Genomic DNA, 8,977 nt, shown 5'->3' with positions numbered 1-8,977 from the left:
TAGAGACTGTCATACAGAGTGAAGGAAGTCAGAAAGAGAAAAACAAATACCGTATGTTAACACATATATGTGGAATCTAAAAAAAAAAAAAAAGGTTCTGAAGAACCTAGGGGCATGACAGGAATAAAGATGCTGATGTAGAGAATGGACCTGAGGACACAGGGAAGGGGAAGGGGAAGCTGGGACCAAGTGAGAGAGTGCCATGGACATATACACACTACCAAATGTCAAATAGATAGCTAGTGGGAAGCAGCCGCATGGCGCAGGGAGATCAGCTCGGTGCTTTGTGACCACCTAGAGGGGTGGGATAGGGAGGGTGGGAGGGAGACGCAAGAGGGAGGAGAAATGGGGATAAATGTATATGTATAGCTGATTCAGTTTGTTATATGGCAGAAACTAACACACCATTGTAAAACAATTATACTCCAATAAAGATGTTCTTTTAAAATTTTTTAAAAAATAAAATATATAGTGTATGAAATAATGAAAAGTGTTAGGGAAAATACGTGAAGAAAGGGGAATAGAAAATGTTTAGGGGAGTGAGTTGTTATCTTACACAGGATGACCAGCTAAAGTCTTACTGGGAAGATAACACATACATGGAGACCTGCAAGAGGTGTGAGAGCAGGTCACGCAGATATCTGGTGGAAGAGCCTTCCAGGCAGATGGAACAGGAAGTACAAAGCCATGAGGCAGGGGCACCCAGTGTGTTTAAGGATGTGCAAGGAGGCCAGTGTGGCTGGAAAAATGAGTGATGAGAGAGTAGTAGAAGGTGAAGTCAGAGAGGAAAAGAAGCCATTTATGAAGGACCTTGGAGGTCATTGTAAGGCCCTTAGCTTTTACTCTGAATAAGCTGGGAAGCCATAGGAGGGTTTTAAGCATAAGTGTGACATGACTGACTTATGATTGAACAGGTTCACTCCGGTTACTATGTATTGAACAGATAGAAGGGCGACAGAGGAAGCAAGGAGACTTGTTGGAAGGCAATAATCTAGGTAGGAAAGGTCTTGGATCAGGATGTAAAGAAGAAAGGCAAAGATGAAGCCCACAGGATCAGATATGGTGTGAGAAAGAGGGGGATGAAGGATATCCAAGATTTTTGGTCTGAGCAATTGGAAGATGGAAAAACCATTTACTAAGATGAGAAGAGCAGGTTTGTAGAGGCCGGAAGGGAGACTGCTAAAGCTCAACTTTGAATGATGACTGAAAATGTCTATTAGATATTCAAGTGGAATCAGATGGTTGAATATAAAAATATGAAATTCAAGGGAGGGGCTGGGCTGGAAATGTAAATTTAGGAGGCATCGGCATATAGCTAGTATTTAAAGCTATGAGACCTAAGGATGTCTCCAAGAGAGATGGAGGTAGAAAAGAGGTAAAGACCAGGACTGATCCCCTGGCTCCTCCAACAGTTAGAGGTCCAGGAGATGAGGAAAAACTGTCAAAGGAGACTAGGAAGGAACATCCAGAGACATATTAGGAAAATGAAGACATATCAGGAGAATCATGTCCAGGAGGGAGGGACCACCTATGTCACCGAGGCCCAATTTGATAATGATGGGTAACTGACCACTGGATTCAGTGGCATGGAGGCATTTGGTGATTCTGATAAGGGCCTTCTGGCATCATGGTAGGAAGAAAAGGCTCTTATATGTAGGTTCAAGAGAGCTCAACAGAAGAGAAATTGTAGAGAGTAAGTACGGGCAACTCCCTTCGGGAACTTTGCAATAAAGCAGGACAAAGAAGATGGGCAGAAGCTGCACTGGAAAGAGAGGTCAGAGAGCGGCTTTTCAAATTGGAGAAAAAAATGGCATGTTTGCCCTTATGGCTGGAATGGTCTAGTGGAAGGGGAAATTGATGACAGAGGAGAAAGAGGGGAGAATTATAGGAGCAATGTCCTTCAAAAGGTGCCAGAGACTGTGCAAACGTGCATGCATGGGGGTTGCCTCAGCAAGGAGCGCAGACAGTTCAGCAGTAGTCACGTAACATGAGCCAAAGGCTGCTTTAGGCCACAGATATCCAAGAAGAATAAGGTTTCTGACCTGTTCATCCTATGACTGCTATATTTCACTTGTACTTTGCTTAATTTTTTTATTTTTATTTTTTGGCCGCACCATGTGGCATGTGGGATCTTAGTTCCCCTACCAGAGATCGAACTCACGCCTCCTGCATTGAAAGCACGGAGTCTTAACCCCTGGACCACCAGGGAAGTCCCTCACTTGTATTTTCATACTAAATAGTTGGCTCCTCCAACAAAGATTCGACAAAAGGGGGAAAAACTTGTGCCAAGGGAAAGCGGCACCTTCAGAAACAGAAGAAGCAGATTCCTTCTCTCCTGCCCATGCCCTTTGGTTCAGGCTATTTTCCAGGAACTGCAGGGCAGCCCGAGGGGAGACCAAAGTCTGCAGTTATGACTCAGCCCTGAAGGTCAGGCTATCACTTCTCCGGCTCGACGGAGGGAGGAACGCACCCATCTCTGCCTTGGTTCTGGTTGTTATCATCCACCAGGGTCCCAGGCCGGAACTCTCACAGCTACCTTGCTTCTACTCCCCCTATCACCTCCACCAACTAGTCAATTATCAGATCTTGTAAATTCTATTTCAGAGATGTTTACTGCAGATCCCCATGCCTCTCCATTCCCCAGCATCACCTAAATCTACACCCATGTCTTCCTCCTCTTGGTCTAGCTCAAGGCCTCCTATGGGTCTCCCTGCCTCCTACTCTCTGTTCCTCCATCATTATAGGACCCCTAGAGTTATCCTCTTAAAAAACAAAGCTGGATTTGTCACATATCTGCTTAAAAGCCTTTTTTGGCTTGCACAGGGCTAGAGGGAGGAATTTGGAACCTGGGGCGTATACACTCCCTGAAATCTCAGGTACAATTTAATATGTGTCACTATGTGTGCATTTTTTTTCTGGCGAAGGCAGTGGCTCATAGCTTTGTTCAGATTCTCAGAGGTGTCCATGACCTCCACAGGCTAAGAATCATAGGCTTGAAGGGTAGCAGGCACTCTCCCTTCTTAAAATACAAGGTCCCCTGTTATTTGACGTCAGTTGTACCTGCTGTCATTCCTCAATATTTAACAGAACACTTGTTGAGCCAGGCATTTTTGTACTACTAAGTGCTGGGCATTGTTGTGTGTGCCAGAGAAAATGGAGATAAACAACATATGGAGCTTACCTTTCATTAAGGGCTGGGATTGGAGAGGGTATAGAGATAGAAAACAACAAATAAATAAAAAGAATAACATTTTTTAAAAACTAATAAGTGCCACTTGGGAAATTGAAGTAAGATTATATGAATGCTAGTGAGAGGCTACTTTAGGTGGTGTTGCAAACTGAACTAGGCCATTTGGTCAATGATAACCCTTAGGTTATTTTTGGTTGGTAATGGGAGTGGCTAAAGAAGTTTGAAGAGGATGAGTGTTAGCTCTCCCCCACAATTTCACAACCATGTTATAAGAGAAGCTACTGCAGACCGAATTACACCCTCATAGAGACGTTCATGAACTAAACTTCTACCAGGAGTCAAGCACAAAAACAGTTCATATACCTATTCTGTAGGCTCAAAGAAATCCCAGCTCTCTGTCCTTTTAGGTGCTCCAAAAATTACCAAGATTCCAGAGGCAGGATTCTTACTACCCTGAAAGCCCAACAGCCACCAGAATTTTCCATAATTCACAGCTGGCTGATGATACAATAACTTGGGATTTGACTTAGAGTATCTCCCCGATGGGTAAAACCTACAGACTCCACTGGATTCGTATACTCTGTACATACAAGGGAGGGAGAATGTTTCCACGCATTTTAGCTAGGCCAGTTGCTGTCTTACTCTGGGTTCTCCCAGAAGAAGACTCCTGAGACAAAACCCTGGGTACAGCTATTTTATTTCAGAGATGATTTCGGGAAACACAAGTGAGGGAATAGGGGAAGTAGAACAGGGAAGAGAGGAAAGACAGCAAAGGTTTTACTAAGGAGAGAGTTATTGCTGTGAGTGGTTGGACCTTAACCCATCAGGGACCCTCTGGGACACCATGTGGAGCAAAACTCAAAAATCTTTCCACCAAAGGACTGGGAGACTGGGGTATTTACCCAATGGCTCCCATCTCCTATTAGTTGAAGTTTGCCCCTGGGGGCATTAACTCTCCTGGCTGGACCTGCTTTTAGCAGAGCAAGCTCCAGTGGCGGCAGAGGAAAGAATCAAGCAGAAAAGAGAAAAGACACAGGCACTTGAGGTGGGAAGTGGCCAAGCTGTCAGACACTGTCAACCTCAGATGCAGGTGAACCCAGATGGGCAGAGGGGTTATGGGGTGGGGCACCCTCTCACACGGTTGTTGAAAATTTCACAACAGAACTCATTTCTAATTTACCAATAAAATTCCATTTCTGACATTCACTGTGCTACTTAGCCAAGACAAAAATACCAGATGCTCTGACCATGGGCCTCCCAGCTAATGGGCAACCCTCACCCTGCACTGTGCATTCTTGATTGAAATGCTAGAGGTCCCTAGGTTATAGCTTAACCTAGGTCTCACACATAGAATACCACACTTACATGCTGGGGTCTTTTAAGGTAAGTTACAGACACTCTGACAGGTGGGTAGCCAGGGAAGGTGTCTCGGGGAGGTGACCACAAAGATGAGATCTGAATGACAAGAAGGAGCCTGCCAGGCAAGGTTGGACGTTTTAGGCACAGGGGCCAGCTCTTGCCACTCCCTCCCCCTCCCCACTCCTTCTTCCTGGGCATGCCAGAGCCTTTTTTGCTTTTTGCTTGTCTGGACCTGGAAAACAACGCTCACCTGCCTATATGCGTACAATCTCCTCTTCAGGCTTCAAAGCCCTGCTCAAATATCCTACTTCCTCATAAACTCTCTTTTGACAACTTCACTGGGGTCCTCTGAGCATCCAAGGCACTTGATCCTACCTCTGCCTTAGTATTTATTATGTTGTGTTATATTTTGCTTTTGTATGTTTGCCTTCTTAAGAAGCCTTGCTCATCTTCAGATCTCTAGTCCTCAGCCCTATGCCTGGCTCCTAGTAGGTGCTCAATAAACATTTGCTCCACGAATGGTATCAGCAGGCTGGGCATGTAGTCAGGATAATTAGCCAGGGTTGACTCCTCTAACTAAGTCACTGCTACCAAGTCCTTACACCCCCAGCCCAACGCCTCATCCCCCGTAGTACCAGGAAGGGAAATGGTAAGAATGTCTGAAAGGGAGAAACTGTCTTCTGCGCGCTGAGCACAAAGGCAGGTCTTTAGGTATATGCTGTGGGGGAGGTTTGGCCCTCCGTGGTTTAATGTGTAACTGGTCACCTTTCCTGAATGTCGATTTCTTTTATTTGCCTGTAACACGTTCACCTTGCTCAGTCTCCTTGGTTACAATGCACAGCTCCAGTCCCACTGCAGTCGCTCCACAAGCCTGCCCACCTCCACTCCATGTTGATTGACAGAGGCTTTGACACCTTGTCTCCAGTGCCAGGGGCCCAGGGCTAGACTTCCCAAGTCTCCCAGACATGCCCCCAAACCGTCCCTGCCCAGGGTCCAGCTCCTAGGAACCCTGGGTGTTCTTTCAGAGTAAGAGCCTAGGGGGCACGGCCTGTCCTGTGCCTTGTACATTGGAGGTACTGAAAGAGTATCTGCGGAATTAAACCAAATTGCTGTCCTTCTGCTAAGTTCCCTTCATGTGAAGATGGCCTGTCTCCTAGAAGAGTTCACACTAACCTAGAAGCTTGCCCACCTTTCCTTCCTCCTTTCCTTCCTTTCTTCTACAAATATTAATTGAGCACCTAATATATGTCAGGCACAGAGGGGCCCATAGTAAATAAGCCATTCCAGGCATCTCTTTTACAGTGAGGACCTCACAGTGGGGTGGGGGAGAGGCGAGTCAACAAATCAACAAGGTGACCTCTAACTTTGGGAGATGCTCTAAAGGAAATAAGCAGAGACCTCAGACAGAGAGGAGAGGAGAGGGGTCTGCTCTGTAGAGGGCAGTCAGGGAAGGGGCCATTGGAAGAGGTAACAGAACACCTGATGAGCAGTGTCAATGTCTTAATGATATAAAATTTTGTTTCCTAAAAAAAAATCTGCAGCTAATGACATAAGGTTAACATTTCTTCCTTTTGGTGGTGAGTACATAGGTATTTATTACCTTTTGCACTTTTCTGTATTAAAAAAGCTTTCTGCATTAAATCATCTAGTTGAAAAATTCTACTCCAACTGTTCACAATTTGTGACACGTGAGCGGTAGCTCATATGAATGACAAGTAGCCACCTTGAAGCATCATCACTGGGTCCCTGAATGATCCTCTGACCCTTGTCGTGTGGCCACCCAAGGCTTTTTCCTTTTCTCTTCCTGGCAGACTCTTATTCATGCTTCAAAACCCAGCTCAAATACCACCTTCCCAGGGAAGACTTCTTTTACCTCCTCTTAAGGAGAGTCAGATGTTCTATGGATTGTGGTTGCTCAGTACATTGCTTATGTATTTCTAATAAATCTTAGCATACTGTATCATAGTTTATTTGTTTGCATATATAGAATCTTCCAAGGCATCGTCTGACTCTCATTCAACTCTTTATCCTTGGCTTCTAGCACAGAGTACATAGTAGCACATTGTAGATTCTCAGTAATGTTTCTCCATGATGCCTGTTGGGTGAATGAATGAATGTTTAACCTTCAAGCAACAAGCTCTCGAAAGAGTATTAATAGAAGATATTTGCATATAAGGAATATGCTAATTAAAGTTAGTTTTATTTATTCATTCACGCAAACTCAGCAAGAACCCCATTTGGCTGCTGTTAATGTTTAGTGTGATTTACTATAAGTACTAGAAATGTAAAAAATGTGTTTCTTTTAAAAGGAAAGCCACAGTTCCTTCTGGTTTTCCCCCCCTCCCTCCTTCCATTTGTCTGAATTAGTAAAGCTTTACTTTAGCTCAGGTCTTTTCCTGACACTTGTAGGCTTGCGGCATGGTAATTTAATTACTTCTGAGTCTACTGTAGGCAAATACCAAGCAATCTACGGGGAAAGATTATGGAGTTCCAGGTTATTTATTAAGTAAGCCTTGGTAGTCCTTGTGATGGCAGTGGTAACCCCACCTTTCATACCTACCCCTTGGGTGTCAAGTGCTGGGAGAGAAACCCAAGTTTCCCTAGATCTTGGAGTGAGCCAACAGGAGGATGGCAGGACGGATGGCAGGTCTTTATACAAAGACCAGCCAAGACAGAGGGATGCTTAGCTCCTCCCCAAACTCTAGGTTCTTCCTGGAGGGACACAGATTCATAAACACAGAATGGCTTTCTTTTCTTTCCAGGAAGGAGTTGCCCCCATCATTGAGCAGGTTGTGGGGGAAGTGTAGGTCTGGAGTGGGACTAACTTGGTTCATGTCCCAGCCCTGCCTCTTTCAAGGTGGGAATGTTATAGGGCCTCCCTCTGCCTTAGTTTCCTCATCTGTAAAATGGGGATGAGAATGGTATCTCCACTTCATAGGGTTGCTGTGAGGATCAGATAAGCTAACATATGTAAAGTACTCAGAACAGGGCACATAATAAGTGCTCAGGTGCAAAAGGAGGTCTTCAAGAAACTCATTCACAAGGCCCAACTGATACAGAGAAAGAGGGTGATCTTCATTGCTACCGCTTGTCCCTTGGCTGTTTCCTCACCCCTGTCCCGTCTGCCTGGGGGTTATTGTGGCCTAACTAAATGAATAGCATTTTGTAAATTGCAACAAAAAGTATGCAGTGTTTTTTTTTTTCTGGCCCAAAGACTAACCATTTGGGGGAAGGTGAAGGTTGGGGCTTGGATTACAGCCAAGGGGAGACAGTACCAACTTATCATACACAAATCAGAGACAAATGGAATAACCAAAAGTACGAAATCAAATTCACACTATTGATACTGACTGATGTTTGTGTTTAGGGATTCTTAATTTATGAAGTCTCAGGAATTTTCTTCTCATTTACATCCAGTTTACGTTAATTAACTGGCTCCCAGCTTGCATTGCCATATTTAGCGTAAACTCTCCCCGCCCCCCACACACACCAATACATCACTTAGAGCGCTTGGGGACGTAAGTAATGGAAGAAAAAACTAATAGGGATTTAAGTGATTAAAACACGCATTATCTCCTATAACAAGAAGTACATGATTCCAGGGTCGATTTTGGTTCAGCAGGTCCCTGATGCCCTCAAGGACCCATGCCTTTTCCCCTCTTGTGCTCTGCCAGCCTCTGCATATTGGCTTTTCTCCTTCAAGCTTCTTTCTTCATGGTGGCAAGGTGGCCTCTGCAACATTTCCCATCTCTCTCTCTCTCTCTCTCTCTCTCTCTCTCTCTCTCTTGCAAATGTCCCTTCTCCCCAAACAGACTCTTCCTTAAGTCTCACTGTCTAACTGGGACATAAGGCAGCCTCTAGCTGTAAGGAAGGCTGGGAAAACCAGTGGCATTTTCAGCCTCTACAGTGTGTGATGGGTCCAGCCAGCCAGGAAATGCAGTGGGAGAAGACTGTAGGGTAGCCAACCAATCACGTCTTCCAAGCTCACTCAAGCTCCTCTTCTAGAATTCTCATCTATGTTCCCTTTTCCCAAAACCCCTCCCAACTCACATTAACTGGCTGGTTATTTTTTCCCTGGAAAAGGGTCTATGCCTTCCTAAGTCTCTTCTTTTTCTGGGGCTGCTGCGTATAGCTGCAAAGGTAGTAATCTGCATGATCCTAGGAAGTTCATGTGGACCCTCACATGAACGGTGCCTCCTGGAATTGTGCAGTGCACCACCTACTCCACCAGCAGCCCTGTGGACCATTTCTCACTCATCCGACATCGATCTCTGACCTCACCCTTCACCTTCTTACTGTATATTTCATAATTCATCAGTTTTCATTCAGTCCGTCAATAAACATGTATTGGCTACCTAGTAAATGCCAGGACCTGTGATAGGCATTGGTTGGTAGTGGGACAGAGGATGAAATAAACATACAAAAAAC

This window comes from Physeter macrocephalus, chromosome 11, assembly GCF_002837175.3.
Source record: "Physeter macrocephalus isolate SW-GA chromosome 11, ASM283717v5, whole genome shotgun sequence".
In the NCBI taxonomy this organism is placed as follows: Eukaryota; Metazoa; Chordata; class Mammalia; order Artiodactyla; family Physeteridae; genus Physeter; species Physeter macrocephalus.
Note: the sequence above shows the minus strand (reverse complement) of the source record.